General features: G+C 38.3%; 2 protein-coding genes across 4 annotated transcripts in view; one reads left to right on the top strand and one right to left on the bottom strand.

Moving 5' to 3' along the window:
- Nucleotides 1–16,274, bottom strand: part of LOC134680342 (kinesin-like protein KIF13B) — a 245,555-nt gene that overhangs the window by 203,642 nt on the left and 25,639 nt on the right. The window lies entirely within an intron of this gene.
- Nucleotides 2,990–16,274, top strand: part of LOC134680354 (small ribosomal subunit protein mS31) — a 395,354-nt gene continuing 382,069 nt past the window's right edge. Inside the window, exon 1 of the mRNA XM_063539479.1 lies at nucleotides 2,990–3,000. The gene's annotated coding sequence lies outside the window, so the exon portion shown is untranslated. The remainder of the gene's footprint in view (nucleotides 3,001–16,274) is intronic.

Below are 16,274 nucleotides of genomic sequence, written 5' to 3'. Positions count from 1 at the left end.
AAATCACAGACCACAACAGACAACGTAATAAGAGACAACAATGAACCAGATAAAGCGGCCGGTAATCACACGGGTGGCTAGCGTTGTATTCGCCACCTAATTAGCTACGGCACAGTACACTGACCTATCCTCAACGTTACTGGTAAGGAGATAAGGTCTACAAACGGTCAGTCGAGTGTTTTGCTATTAGCTACAAGTAGCGCATTGTGAAGCCTTGAATGAACTAACAGCTCTTAGGGCCTACCTTCGACGTGTTGCCTCTCTGTCGCACTTGTAGATTCGAACGTAAGTGTGACAGGGAGGCAACACGTCGAACGTGGTTCGCGGTAGGCCCTCGCATGTGACTATTGTAGGCCGTATGTCGTAGCAACAAGGTTCAGTATGGTCAGTTATATTGGCCGATTGAGTGTTATTATTGTGCATGTGCAGTACAGACGGGCTAGTTACATTACAATGTGCTGTTCTGTTACTGATTGGATGCCCTTTAAATGTATGAGAAAGTCTGTGGTGTTAGGTGAAAATTGTATGTGTTATTAGATATATTGACATGATACTAGTATATGTTGGTAAAACTGCATTCTTTTGCGATCCTAGAGACAGATACAACAGTCAATGAAATACAATAAGTACAAGGAAGAATAATTGAAGGGATGTTTACAAAAACAACATAACTGACTACACTGGTTGACACCTGAAACGATTAACAATGTTCTTAAAAAAGTGTCAACCGCTCTAAGCAGTTAAGTACCTATGTGGTTTTTGTAAACATCCCCTCCTCAATTTCATTAAAAGGGCAGAGTGGGCACCGCAGAAAAAGATTGAAACCTTTGTCTTTAGGGGTCGTCCATTAATTACATCACACAATTTTTTTTAGAACCCCCGCCCTCCCTTGTCACACTTTGTCATAGGAAAAAGATAATTGTTCTACATATAGAGATTTGTATAATATACATAAGTATATATTTTTGATCAGCTGTTACAGAATGACAGATTTTTTTTTAATTATGAATGGGCTTACTCATGGCCACATACACATGATACATTTTTTGAAGCTTACGGCTCGGTTCGGGAAATGAATTAGATCTCTACTAGATCTCAACAAGTTACGATATGGATAATTTAAAGATATTTGTAAGATAGATATGTCAAATTTGACGTTTCCGCGATTCTGGAGGTCCTCTTGAACGATTTCGACAAGTTATGACTTAGATATCCAAGTCACATCTAGTCGATATCTAATGTAAATCTAGTTGATCTCTATATCGTCTCTAATTAATCTTGTGATTATCTCGTTTCCCGAATACGCGTGTTAGTTTGATCCGCTACTTCTGTTGCTGACTGTACACAAGTGTCTTGGGAAAAATCTTCTCCATCCTAAAACAGCATAGAGGTACAATAATATAGAGATGTCACGGGCGAGGGGCCAAACGACCGAACGAGATGCACTTATGGAAATTTCAGTAGTAGTAGCAGAGAAAGCGGTATTATTGCTTGTCCTTGTCAGAGTCTCACTTTTTGTTTGTTCCCCACCAAAAATGTATTATGGTTTATGGTGGGCAACACATAACCCGACCGAATTACGTAGATTGTTTTTGATAGGTTGTCAGGAATGTTAAAACGTGTTTTTAATATTGTCACTTTGCGTATCTTTTGTCCCTCACGGAGGCACGCGTATAGCTCATCTATGTAATACTAGGTCTATGTAAAACAGATACACTTTATCATTCGCTTGTCCCATTCCCATTCACTTGGGATCTCTCAGAAACTCTTTATTAATCACATAAAAAAAGAGCACAACGAAAACAGTACATCGCATTCATTTGCTCGACCAATTACTTAGCACAGCCCTCTGATTAAAATACCATTCTGCATGAATGGGGCAATCTGCACACCGCTATAAAGCGCTTTCTCATATCACTCCCGTGAAAGAACTCCGTTTACTACCTTAATATGAGTGCATTAGGTTTAAAGTCGAATGTAAAACTGAACAGTGATACGAGATAGCGAAAGTTATGTCGATAAATCAGATTTAGAAATAGAAGGTCGTATAAGTTGTGTCAATTTACAGCGATGCTGACGTTTCTGTTCTAAAATTAAAATGTCGATGTCCGTCTGCACCGTTTTTTATCACAACAGCGAGTACTAACTAGCAAGTGTCATTTCTATTTTAAAGCTTATTTCAAAGCGATAAGGTCTACATTAGTAAGTTACACCAGTTGCTATTTGCACAGATAACATAATCATGAAAAGGTACGTCAGTATAAACAAACATGGTACTAAACAAACAACAATTCTGCAAGACAAGATTGCAAGGCTACAAAGTTGTCTTTGACAGTGTTCTGACCATAAACTTATTGCTGTGTAAGGATAACTTTTGTAGATACCGCTTGTACAGTCACCTGCAATAATATGTTACACAACAAAGGCCGCAAAAATATCTGACACTATCTTATTCGCAGCCTTCGATGAGTAACATATTATTGCAGGTGACTGTACATTTCAAAAGCTGTAAGGATTGATTATACGGCGCTATTCGGGAAATGATTTAGAGATTCACAAGATATGAAATAGTAACGATATGGGAAGTTCCACGGCAAAAGGTACCATTGCCCCGGCCGAATATTGGAGCGGCGTTAATAATAGCGTAAGCGCCAGCCGCCATAAGGTACCTTTTGCCGTGGAACGTCACATATCTTTACTATTTCATATCTAGTGAGTCTCTAATTCATTTCCCGAATCGTGCTGATAGTTATTTCTTACTAAACTTAGTTCTGCTGAACTGCTACACTTCATCAAAATCACCGATATGTACCTGTAACAAAAAAATATGATTTAATATCATTTATTCTTAAAAATATCATTTAATATTATTACTTATAAATTTATCTTTTCAGAAAGGAATAGGCATCATTTATGTCATTCTGATGTCAGTGTACGATCGAATTGGCCCGTTGGCTGTTTGTTTGTTTATTGCCTTAGCTTACTAGTAAAACAGTGGTGGTTTCCAGAGCAAAAACGCTCGACTCGTTCATTAATCTAGTAAACTTTGCAACACAACTAATTGCTGTTTTACTAGTCATTTGTCATAAACTATCTAGTTCCACTCCCATGAGAAGCACTGGCATTTTAAATAAATTAATTTATCATATGCCTTGTTACTCTTGTTATTTATGCGCGTTAAAGTTTTAAGTAAGTTCCGTTACCATAATTTTTAACGCCAACGGAAGGTCGAAATGTCCAAGGAAGGATCTCAAACTACTCGTAGTAGTTACTAAATGATATGTGACGTACCACGGGTAAAGGTACCTTATGGCGGTTGGCGCTTACGCTATTATTAACGCCGCGCCAATATCATTGCGGTGCTATGCGACGTAAGCGCCAGCCGCCATAAAGTACCTTTTGCCGTGGAACGTCACATATTAGGTTTTTTGTTAGGTAAAATCTTTTCATAATAGCTCTAACGATCGCGTAACACAAAAACCTAGTTTTTAACAGCTGAAATTACTGCAAAACCGGAATTTTACATAGAAGCACGTATTTTAACGCCACCAAGCAGAAAAGACCTGTGTGAAGAGTCTAAGATGGCGCTTACATTCTTCTAATTTCAAAATCAGAACAGCACGTTTGCGACGGCGCTGTCACAGACGCGAAACGAATCTGACCGTGAGGGGCACTCAAGCTGATGAGGCAGGAGTAATGCGCTAGGGTTGTTCCGGTTCGTTAGGTTGGCAGTACCTGCGTTTGTAGGTCGCGCTTCGTTGTGTTGGTACATAGTACTACTCTAATTTAGACGCATCACAGATAAGACAATCTGCACACTTGTACTCTGACATGATTTTAATTTTGACTTCGCCATGTTGCGAATTTTCAGTGGTATACATTTATTTTACTGCTAAGAAGACTCTTTGACAGCAGGCGGTGAAAGTTATTGAATGTCACCGATGTAAACAAGAAGAAAAGATTACGCAATTTTAAACGATTTGACTATACAAATTAACTCGGGGCGGGGCCAAATAGAATCCTGTCAGCCTTTATAATAACATGTATAACATGTTGGCCCGCAGGTTCGCGAAATGTACTGTACAAGTAAAGACTACACTTTTCAAAGCGTACTGTCAGTCATTCTACACATGCAGCCTGTGGACCTTAATAACGCGTTCCGGGTGTTGATGGGGTTGCCGCGATTTTGTAGTGCCTCTGGTATGTTTGCCGAGGCACAAATTGACAGCTTTGCGGCGATAATGCGCAAGAGGTGCGCTTCACTGATGCGTCGCCTGCGCGGTAGCCCCAACAGCATTCTGAGCGTGTTTATGGAGCGCGAAAACGGCCCCATGCTCAGCCGTTGGCAGAGACTGCATGCAGTTATTGTTTAGTTTTACTTTAGTCTATTTTTATGTTATACTAACACTAGTAATAAGGTTTTAATGTTCACTAACAATGTATGGACCTTTAGTCTGAAATAAATGATTTTTATTTTATTTTTTATTTATTTATTTATAGTGCTACGAGGATTAACGAAGTAGTAAAATCAGGCACGTGTTAGCATATTTCAAAATATATTAACTATAAACATTCAGGCTGTTAAAAGAAGAGGCTTGTTTCTTGTTTCGGTTCGTTAGGTTGGCGGAACCTGTGTTGCGTTGCAGTTTGTGCTTCGTTAGCATTTTCGAACTACCAACATTACAAAACAACGTATCACAGATAATCTACATACAGATAAATAAAAATGAAAATCTAATGGGGTTGGCAACTGTCAAAGGTTTGCATAGATGGCGCCGTCATATATTGCCCCTTTTTGTATGAGATTTGACAGGGCATAAAAACCCATTAAAATTTTTTTACACAATCTAGAGATTGATAGGGCAAGCTATGCTGGCGCCATCTGCTAAATACTTCGACCGACCAACCCCATTCCTTCCAAATCCTAATTCGCAAAACTACCACATACAACCAGTCCCCAGATCCTACAGCCCTAAGCCGAAATCTGATAAATAATTCCAAGGTACTTTGCTCGGACTAAAGCAGCGCACTACTGGGACCAACGAAAGTACTTTTATGGGATCAATAAAACTAACTAAATCTACTTTGGTAAGGTAAGTTGGGGTAAAGTTGGATGGGTCAAAATCTGGTGTGATGGGTCTTATTCAATTGATGTTACTTATTTATACAGGGTGAAATTTAAATCACTGGCCATATTCATTCCCGGCACTAGGTTACACTTAAGGAATCTATTTAGCGAAAAAAAAGAGTACACTTTTTTTTAATTTTCATTTTTCAATTTTTAAATATTTTCCACGAGTCGTGGTCACCCTATTACCACAAATGTAAACAAACCTAATAGTAGGTTTTAACAACAACATCAGCAAAACCCTTATCTGACCTTCACTAAACCTTATAATCGTTGCAATAGGGTCCACCCAGTTAGTGTTGGCGATGGTAGGCAGGTTTATCAATTTCGAGGGTAGTCTAAACTAAACCATTCCGCGCTAGCGGTAAACATAACGGTAAGCATAAATGATTAGTCACTCGCCAACCTTAAAATAATAATCGCGCGCGTACTAAGGTTAAAAAAATGTTTTCGAACCGGGAATAGTACGAAGTGGTACGGTGTTATTTATTAAGTGGTGAGTGTTTACGTGGTGCACAAAGATTATACAAAATGGAATCCGTTCCACGCCTTCGCAGACAAGGATTGAATCCAAGAGTACCATCTCGTGGGACTTTCGTTAATTGCGTCGAGTTTTAATCAAATGTACGTAAGTTGATTCAATTTTTTAAATACGCCTGAGTGCAAAGATACCTGACCTAGTTTTTACTCATTGTTTTTAAGCCACGGACGTTTTGTTAATAATCATTAGTCAGAAATAACATTTTAGATTAAAAATGGGTTGCCTTTGCATTTTGACGGTTCTAAGCCCGTTAAATGAAAGGAAAAATTAGCAACTTATGTAGGTAATCTCGCTGCAATAGGGTTCATAATTGGTGACGCGATTGCAAACAGCGGGAGGGGCGGGGTGTCAATGACCTTAACTGATAAGAGAGAAGCGGGTGTTGTGGGTAGTTGTCGGTTCACCATAACGTACGAGGTTTTTAGGACAACTTGATGATGAGTTATTTCGAAAAAAATGTACTGAGCGGTATTAAAAGAAAAAACACGTGTTTAATATTTTTTCGAGTTCTTTCGGTTGTTTCAATTTGGCCAGTGAATTAAATTTCACCCTGTATTTGCCATTCACAGTTCTCACTCGTCGTGACAAAAGTAACCAATAAAAATCAAATACTCGAAACAGCGTTTTTCTACAATTCAACAGGCCTCTTATAGTATACTAGTTTTACATTTTAATGAATCTTATCTTTACAATGAAGTATTTGAACAAATTAAATTATTTCCAGGAAATATTTTAATTTGTTTTTATCAAGTAGAAACACTACTATATAAATTATAAACTGAAATAAATGTCATATACTAAGAAAAAGTGACCAAGGCCTCCAGTGCCCCAGGCTGGAATCGAACCAGCGTCCTCTGCTATCGCGGCAGGTGCCTGAACCACTCGGCCACCGGGGTCACAGAGACGTTAGTCAAATTTATAATCTTACCTTTATTAGGTATATATGTAAATTACATTATACAGTGTGGAAAGATAAGTCGGGCCCTGGAGGGAAACTACCTTAAATCCTTAAGCTGGCTCATTTTACTTGAAGGAGACATTCCTTTATTTTTAAAAAGAAACAAAACTGCATTCAAAGATTTTTCTTGTTTTTCTTCAATTTGGCTTGTCTAAAAAATCTTGAGTACTAAATATTAGATTTTATGGATAATTTGTATGACAGATGAGTGTAAGACCTAATGTTTCTTGGAGAAATGTAATCATTAACATTAACTGTATCGACTAGTAGAATAAAATTGCGAGTGTTTATTTTTTGGAATGTTTAGTCCGTTCGAGTCCCGGGCGAGGCAAGCAAAGTTTTAGAAAATCTTTGAATGCAGTTTAGTTTCTTTTTAAAAATAAAGGAATGTCTCCTTTAAGTAAAATGAGCTAGCTTAAGGATTTAAGGTAGTTTCCCTCCAGGGCCCAACTTATCTTTCCACACTGTATAAATCGTTCAAAGACTTCGTGAAAAGATTTAACCATAAAAAATACTATGAACCCTGAAAGGCTTACTCGCCTAAAATAGTTCGACCTTAGCCCACGTATCCTTCCAAACTTCCAAGGGATGGTAACAAGATTTGTTTGTGAAGGAAAGGATTGGTCCGAAGACACCGAAGTTATACTCGAATGTGTTTGTAAATAGCTTCGCAAACATTCCTTGAACCCGTTTCCGTGGGGTGCTATTCTTACACGCCTGGTGGGTTTATTTTTATTCTTGTCACAATGGTTTGTCATTCAATGTTGGGCTAAACAAGCTTATGGCAACACTAGTGTTTATAATCTGTGAAATGAGCAGCCAAGTTAGTCAGTAAAACAGTGCCAACCAAAATAAAATGTAAGGTGGTTTTGTGTTTTACCGACATAATAAATTAATCTTAAATAGTAGATTGTATCACAAGGGAGCAAAATGACATATTTACGGTGAGGGCCTACATTGAATCCTGAACGAAGCGAAGCATTCTTAAATAGAATAACGCACCGACTATGCTTCTCTGTTTGGCCTAAAAGTTTACTGGTAGAGAATGCTGTGTAGCATTAAGTCCGCCTTTTGTCACTGTATATTTTTTACTGTGCAATAATGTTTAAATAAATAAATAAAAATAGAATCCCGACGGTAGTAAGAGATACAAGCGTTAACGCCCAAGTTGGAAATAGTTTTGCTACCATGTGCTTGCTTTTCACATCACCTAGGTATTAGGAAATAATTTTCATTTTATTTTCGCTATGCAAAAAAAATAGTCTCCTAAAACAGAAAAAAAATCCAGACTATACATAGACACAAGGTTTTTTAATCATCATCACAAATAACCTGTCATTCCATCGTACCCTTCCAGCCACAGTGTTGCCCGTGCAATTATCCCAAAATCCCTTAAAACCCTCGGGTCCTGAAATACAATTACCTTTATTTCTCTGCCAGAGACTGAAACAAGCTAATGGCAATGTGAGTAGGATTTATTTACACTTACTTTGTACGATGTCTTAGAGCTTCGTGTTAAAGTGCTCGATAATGCAGCAGTATAAACCGGCTTAAAGGATAGTGTCGTTGAAAAGCTTTAAATCCTTGTAAGGATTCGAGTAACTAAAGTGACAGCCATGAAACTCAAATTGAAAACCATTCTAAATAATAGTACAGCGAAGACTCCGAAATTGAATATAATTTTTAATCCGTGGTTGTACCGATTTTAATGAATCAAAGTGAAGGAGTGGGAGTGAAGTATCATTTGGACCACCGTTTGTGTGAGGAGTACAAGCTTCTCTATTTTCCGTAGGTAAACTATGATAGGCAAAGTCAAAGTTTATCTCTCTATCTCTCTCTAGAAATTATGGTTTGAATCGAGCCGACTGCTGACTATTGATATTGGCATAGAAAGTCTCAATTTTACTAAAAGGATATCCAAATCCACCGCTCGATGTGCAATACATTCAGCAACTTCCGTAGATATGTCGGCAAATGCGAAGTTGCAAGGATTGAATACTTGCATTTCACCCTAATGTTTTAGGTTGGGTATTCACATTCAGACTTCAGACATCATGAGAGTATTACTTATGATAATCATTAAAATTTTAACAGTTTACTTATCCTTAAGCTAATTTTACAGTACTTTTTTTAGTCACTTTGGCGACATGACCGCTGAATGTGTTGTGCACTGTTAGTGCTTCAAAATGGAGACCTTTGCTCTCCGAAAGACGTCGAGCGAGCGTATTAAAAATATGCGAAATTGGCATAATGACTAGCATGACTCACGACAGTTTGGATTCGATAATTTTCTTATCTGTGGTGTAAGAGTATACCACAGAGAACCTATCTAGTCTATCTACCTATCATAGTATTAATAACTAGAGTAAACATATTATGTTCCATATATACGAAAGATCAATATCTACATTAAATATTAAACTTTTAGTGAAGCATTGCCTAAGCTTAGACAGCTGTGGTTTGTGGTGATATATAAGATTGTACCGCTGTCGGGCAAAGTAGGCAAACCAAAGACAATTTGTCGGTTGTTTTTTTTATACGAGTCTAAATTGCTTTTCATAATCTATTCATGTTAATGACTATAGTGCGTCAAGCAAATCTTGTCAGTAGCAATGTAAAGCAAACTAAAGTAGGGCAACACTCAAAGAGTAGTATTGCGCTAAGAAAAGCAGCAATGTACAATGTACATCGAAACAAAACTTTTTTTTCCGCTGAGCGCGCCTTGTCACGTACGTCAATTCAAATTGTCACTCGCGGATTCTCTATTGAAAATGTTTGAAATTGTTATTAATACGTATGGACGGACGATTTAAAAGCAGTGTGTGATGTTGATAAAAATGATTAACTAATTTGAAGATCTCAAAATAAAATTGTACGTGGACTATGCCGTTAAACAAGAATGTATGAATAAAATCATTGCTTCAGCAGGTAGATGTCATACTGGATTTTCATATTTTATTAGATTTACCGCCGTTTGCTACTGACAAGATTTGCTTGACCCAGTATAAATCCAATGCGAAATCATAGCTAAATCGAAAATATAGCCTAATAGGCTTAACCTGAAATACAATATTAATGAGCTTACCTATAACGATTTATCGTGGGCCAAATGAAGATTTGTAAGCAGAAACGTGATCGAGAAACGATTCAGAATAATCGGTACGGCGCCAATTCTGTACTAGAGTCGGACCAAAAAAAGTCTGCAGCGGATTTCATAGCCCACGCAGTGCAAGTGTCATTTATACGTCATAATTTCATAGAAGTTTGACGTTTCAAATAACACTTTCACTGCGTGGGCTATCAAATCCGTTTCGTGGACTATCTACTCTACTCTATGTATTTGTTACAGTTCTCATCTTGGTTTCAGTCCGTCTAAGCTAATTTGGCACCAATTTGATCGCCTTCCCTTTGTTTACACGTCATAAGTACCGTAAGAATGTTCCATCTTTAAACCTCACCCTAAGATGTGTAAGCAAAAAAAGGGAAAATTTCCCACGCTTCTGGTAAACTCCGGAAGCTCAGTTGGTTAAGAGCGAAGTGGCTAGTCAAAAATAGGTGGTCAAAAGCGAATCTTACCCGAAGCAGCGTTTTTTCAATTTTTTCTATATCAAAATAATATGAAAATTTTAAGCCCGCGCGTAAACTTACCCGTTTATCAGTGGTCCACATTTATTCATAAGTGATATCGACATGTCGAATCAAATGCAGTTATTTTTCGCGTACCTACCGATCGTGCGTGAGCCGCTTACCTCACGCGAAGTCTTATCAAAACCAGATAAAACCCTTAAATATAGAAACAGAATTGGCATCTATGTTAGGAGGAGGGTTAATTTATTGGGTGTTCGGTAACTGGCCGCAGGACCCGCAGGTACCTAATCTTAGCTGGGTAGTTTATCGGCTGGTCGGTTGCGAAATGTTTCCAGAAAGCGGGATCACCCGAAAACGACCGAGGTTTTCGTGATAAGAATATTTTAAGGTCAAGTTTACGGTCAATAATGGCAGATTTTTATTTAGCTTTTGAATTTTGTTTTTGGCAGATTTCGATGAAAGCTGGTTGATTTTATTCGCCATTGCGGATGTTTAACAGATTAGGATAAGTTCATTATTATTTAGAGCGCTATAACTACCCAACCCAAGTGATAAAGTTAGACCGTAAAAAGTCTGCAGCGATTTTGATAGCCCACGCAGTGCAAGTGTCATTTTAAACGTCAAACTTCTATGAAATTATGACGGATAAATAACACTTACATTGCGTGGGCTATCAAATCCGCTGCAGACTTTTATTGGTGCGACTATACAACTAAAACAAATTAATAAAATTATAACACTATTTAGTTCACATTTAGTGCCACTGAAAATGTTGCTGTATTTCCGTTTTGTTGCAAATATATAAACTTTAAATAATTTGCACACGATTTACATAAAGAATTAGAGTTGGACCAAACTAACTCTGCATGGCATTTGCAATAAACCCAATAACAAAGCATTAATGTCAAATTAATGCAAATAAAGTATTATATTATGTCTTCTATCAAAATCACTGCAATTTTAGCTTAAACGGACTCTATAAGGCTAAGTAAATACAGAGTTCTAAAAAACTAAATAAGTACACCACACAAAGTGGTTCACCAAAAATATTCAGCGATGAACCGTAGAATTGCGAAAACAAAATCCACGTCGTCGTTACGCCTATTATAGTGTTGATGTATGGCGCTCATTTATCATAACAGCGGCTTGACATTTGTTATCTCACGTTTTTCCTTTGAAACGTTATTTTTCCTTTTTATTTTAGAGCCCTATTTCATAAAGTCACAAGTTGCTTCTTTTTAGTCTTACTGGCAACACTCGTCAATGGGGGGTTTTGTAAAAAAAAATAACTTCTGTTTGATACCACGTCGATGGTAAATACTAATGTTATGTCAGGCCACTATCTTACAAAAATTTAGTATGATAGTAAACTAGGTTCACTTAAGAAAATTGAGGAATAGTACTACCCACCAACATAGCCAGACTCGACTATGCCTTTCCCATGTCCCGTGATCTCCCGCGGTAGCATTCTCTCTGCGCGACCTCATTTTGCTATGAATGCGCCATAATGGAGGTACTGTCGGAAGCTCGTGAGATCCTTGAGAGTTAGATAACACACACTGACATGGCGTACGAATACTGAGAGATATACGAGTAGAAATACCTAATAAGGTTAGTATCTAGGAATGTAAAACAATACTTTATTTCGTTGTAAAACTTACAAGGTAAGACTTAAGACTGAAGAAACTCTAACACTCGTTCATGATCAATAATTATCGCGTGATAAAAACATTATTACGCAAAAAAGACTGCCTTTTTTCCTAACTGTTAGGTCGCTGTCTAACCTCGCCTAAATACATTAAAAACATTTCCAGATAACTAGCACTGTAAACTATAATAGGTACCCTAGCGGCGTGTCAGTTATCTCTTTAAACAGGTAGCATATATTAAACCTAAACTTCTACTTCTACTTCGAGCGAACTAAACCGTAACTCAACCTTATGCAACGAGGGCACGAATTCAAATTAGGGGCACTTTTAGCTTAAGGGGCTGTTCAGTTTAATTAATTATGCCAAGACGAGATAGTGGAGGTGTACGTGAGCAATTTTGGCGCGCTTATAAGACGCTACGAGTTGCTAACTCGCGCTATAAACGCTGAGTTAACGCTTACAGTGCTTAGTTATAATACAGTAATTTTATACATTTAGCGTTTGCGTTAAATCCGGTAGTTCTGATTTTTTGCAGACTTGTTTATGATGTTGGCCCAATGAATAATCCAAGTTTGAGACCTCGAGCTCCGAACGCAAACGCTGGTCATCATCATCATCATCATCATCTCAGCCATAAGACGTTCACTCCTAAACATAGGCCTCCCCATTGGATCTCCATTCGTACCGGTTGGAAGCGAACCGCATCTAGCGTCTTCCGGCGGCCTTAACAAGGTCGTCTGTCCATCTTGTGGGTCACGCAAACGCTGGTAATAGTGACTTTTAAATTATGTATAATTTTAATGGTAAATGAAGTGCAACTTTTCACAAAATTAGATAATTTATGGTATTTAGTCAGAAGCGCCATGAAAACAAAAAGCGTGTCTTAATTTTCAATTTTGTGGCGCTTCTTCATTTATACGTATATTTTATATGGTTCGTCAGAAAGCGGAACGAAACAGAAATCAAATGAAATCCATTGCTCCCAAAACCCTTCAAATTACCACGAATGTTTACCTTGGAGACGGCAACTCACTTTGTAGATCACTTTACGAGCGTTCCCTTTGGCAATTTAGCCCCTTTTATAACCCAGAAATGCGGCGTTTTCCCGAATCGTTGTCAAATAGAGCGTATCGTATTGGTTGATTATTATTTACTTTAACAGGACTTAACCGCGTATAAGCTTACAGCCATGAGTAAATGTAAGCGGAAACGAATATAGAAGGTTGAAAAATCGAATGTCGCTGATGTTGTGTGTCGACCGAGTGATATTCCTAGTGTGCAAAACGTTAACACTGACGTTAACGCATTGATTGCCGGGAACGACGAAAACCCGCTCGGCGGTTCTGTTCGTATTCGCTTTCCTCTACAAAGCGGGAACGCGCTGGGATCGGCTACGAGCATAGCGCTACAAAAAAGTTGGTAATGAATGTGCAAGACCAAGTGCAGGTAGTTCGAAAATCTCGGGCAGCTCAAAGATGTTGTTGTCAACTCTAGCCAGTCTTTCTCCGAGACCACGTGGACAATGACGTCATCGAAACGTCGGAGTTAATTTTACAGCTTATGTAAACGCGATTGTCCCGTAAATAATGATGTGTGAAAATCGTATTGGCTCATTTAATTCAAACAATTTTGCCGCGAGATATTTCAAAAACCACAGATAGTTATGAAAATGATGCATTGACATATTAGTGATTCGTCGCTCTTGCCAAAATTTAATACAACCAGGCTGAAAGTAGGTCAAACTCGAATTTAATGCAGTTAGTTATGGAGGAAAACAAAGCTAACTTTGAGTTAAACTGAGCTAAATTTAATTACTGTAATAAAATGAAATACCTTCGTCGTATCGCTTTGAGAAACTGCGTATATTTATTAAAGAAATAATAGAAAATTTTGAAATTATAGTAAAAAAAACCGGCCAAGTGCGAGTCGGACTCGCACACGAAGGGTTCCGTACCATTATCTATAAAAAACGGCCACCCATCCAAGTACTGACCCCGCCCGACGTTGCTTAACTTCGGTCAAAAATCACGTTGTATGGGAGCCCCCCACTTAAATCTTTATTTTATTCTGTTTTTAATATTTGTTGTTATAGCGGCAACAGAAATACATCATCTGTGAAAATTTCAACTGTCTAGCTACAGCGACAGCGGAGTCTTAGTAATAGGGTCCCGTTTTACCCTTTGGGTAATACGGAACCCTAAAAAGTGCCAAGAAGATTCATAGGTGCCACTAGCTGTCATTAGTTTGCCAAATAGAATTTTAGAGGAGATTTAAACTTAAAGTCCCTAAATAAATGAATTAAAAAAATTGTACAGTAAAAGTTACACATGTAGACTGTTACGAATATACCCATGGTACCTAATCAATGAATACTACATATTAATAGTTACACACTAAGTTCCTGTAGTTATATCATGGCGGTAAACAGTTTTACTACGACTGGTATAATTTCATTACAGCTAACTGTACCGACGACGCTATTATAACCGTGCATTAACTGTATAAAATTAAAACAATTATATAGTTTAGTAAGTTCAGTAGTCTTAATGAACGCGATAATGCCGTATAGTCAGCATCTAGTGTCCGATCACAATTTCGATTTCGGCAAAAAAACGGTTTCGATCGGACCCTAGGACTTACCATTGACTAAAAGTTTCTTATAGTTTTTATTAGCTTATTACGCACTTCTACCATGTACCTAGGATTTCTGGAAATGACGCGTAGAACTGAGATTTATAGGTTTTTCGGGGCAACATTTAGCTTAGGTCGGTAATTTTTAGTGAACGAACTTAATTATGTTAAGTTGTTTCTACACAATACAACCACAAACAATACAAACAAAAGATTTCCAAGAACCATCTATCATAGATACGTAGCGGATACATGCCTACCGGAATCAGATGAGGTAGAATTTATGGAAGCTGAGATAGTTAGGTTCCGGTTCCGGTGTTTCCCACTCATAGATTTATCAATTTAGGTACGTGAAGACAGGACAAATCCTATCGAGCGGAGACAAAAAGTGACTTTAGCTATCCCCCCTAAGGTGCATAAATATGAAGGATATGCTGTCAATATTTCCACCACGCTGGTCTCTAACTCAGTTGATAGAGCTGCGGTCTGGTATCCCGAAGTCGCGAGTTCGTGTTTTGCCCGAGAAAGCTAGTTTTTCCACTATTCCTTTATATTGCGACATTTGTGACTTTTTTCTAACCGCGTACACCTACGGCGACACCCCTGCCCCGTGACGAAGTTAATAATAAGCGTCCATTTCCCACCAGGCACACCTTTCAGGGCTAAATAATAAAAACACGGGTACGGCGGGCATTTGGGTCAATCAATACGACACAGCTCATACAGCACGCTCGATCGGCGGCCATTAAAGATGACAACCAATAGAATAAGTAGGTAATATTTTATTAGTATTTCATATAGAACGGACACGCTCCAACCCCGCCCGAAAATAATTACCTCACCCCAAGGCAGCAAATCATCTACAGTAGAGATTGACATTTCAGTTCGATAAGCCACGATATGTGACGTGCCAGTGTATTATGCCAAGTTGGGTGCTTTTTCTTGTAGTCACCTGCGATGATATGTTACCCTTCGGAGGCCGCAAAAATATGTGACACGCTCTTATGGCTCTACAAATAAGATCGTGTCAGATATTTTTGCGGCGTTCGTTGTGTAATATATTATTGCAGGTGACTATACCAAGGTGCCAAGGATACGCCAAAGTATTTTCTGCCTTATGCAGCCTCTACACATTGATGCATATACATATACAGACACATGATTGGCATTGGCACATAGGTATACACAAACGGTTTCCGTAAATCCGTTTTATGGCGTGTTCGGTATATGACGACGGAAGGTTGTAAACGGTTTGACGTCAGTAAGTGATACTTACAGTTTTGTAACTGCCGGGCTGGGCTGGACACAGAAATCGATGGCCGTAGTTCGTTTAAATCTTGCAATCATTGTGATTTCGTCACTTTCAGTTATACTTTTACTAAATTGACAAGTGGCCTCTGAGGAGTAGACAAGTTGACTATCGTTGGTAGAAACGCTAATATTATAGTCGCGTTTCTTTTCGTAGCATCTGTCATCCCGATTATTCTTTGGGTTTGGTGCATGTCGATGTTGGCTAGACCCGTAATTCTAAGCCAAAGTTGGGCAAAGTTAGGGGGGACGACAACGCCGTAACATTGACCCTATTTCGTTAATAGTTACTGGTTATATCTAACAGATTAGTAGTACAATGATTGTGTGCAAAATTAGTACACAATCACATAAAAAACTAGCAATACTAACAACAAAAAAACCGGTAACACGAGTCAATGGAAACACTAGTTAAAAAGCTGAGCTAATTCATCGGTTGTCGCAAGTGGGCAAAAACTGTTATGACGAGGC

The sequence above is a fragment of the Cydia fagiglandana genome, chromosome 3, assembly GCF_963556715.1.
Source record: "Cydia fagiglandana chromosome 3, ilCydFagi1.1, whole genome shotgun sequence".
Taxonomy (NCBI): Eukaryota; Metazoa; Arthropoda; class Insecta; order Lepidoptera; family Tortricidae; genus Cydia; species Cydia fagiglandana.
The sequence above is the reverse complement of the archived record's forward strand: the minus strand, read 5'-3'. Positions and strand labels throughout refer to the sequence as shown.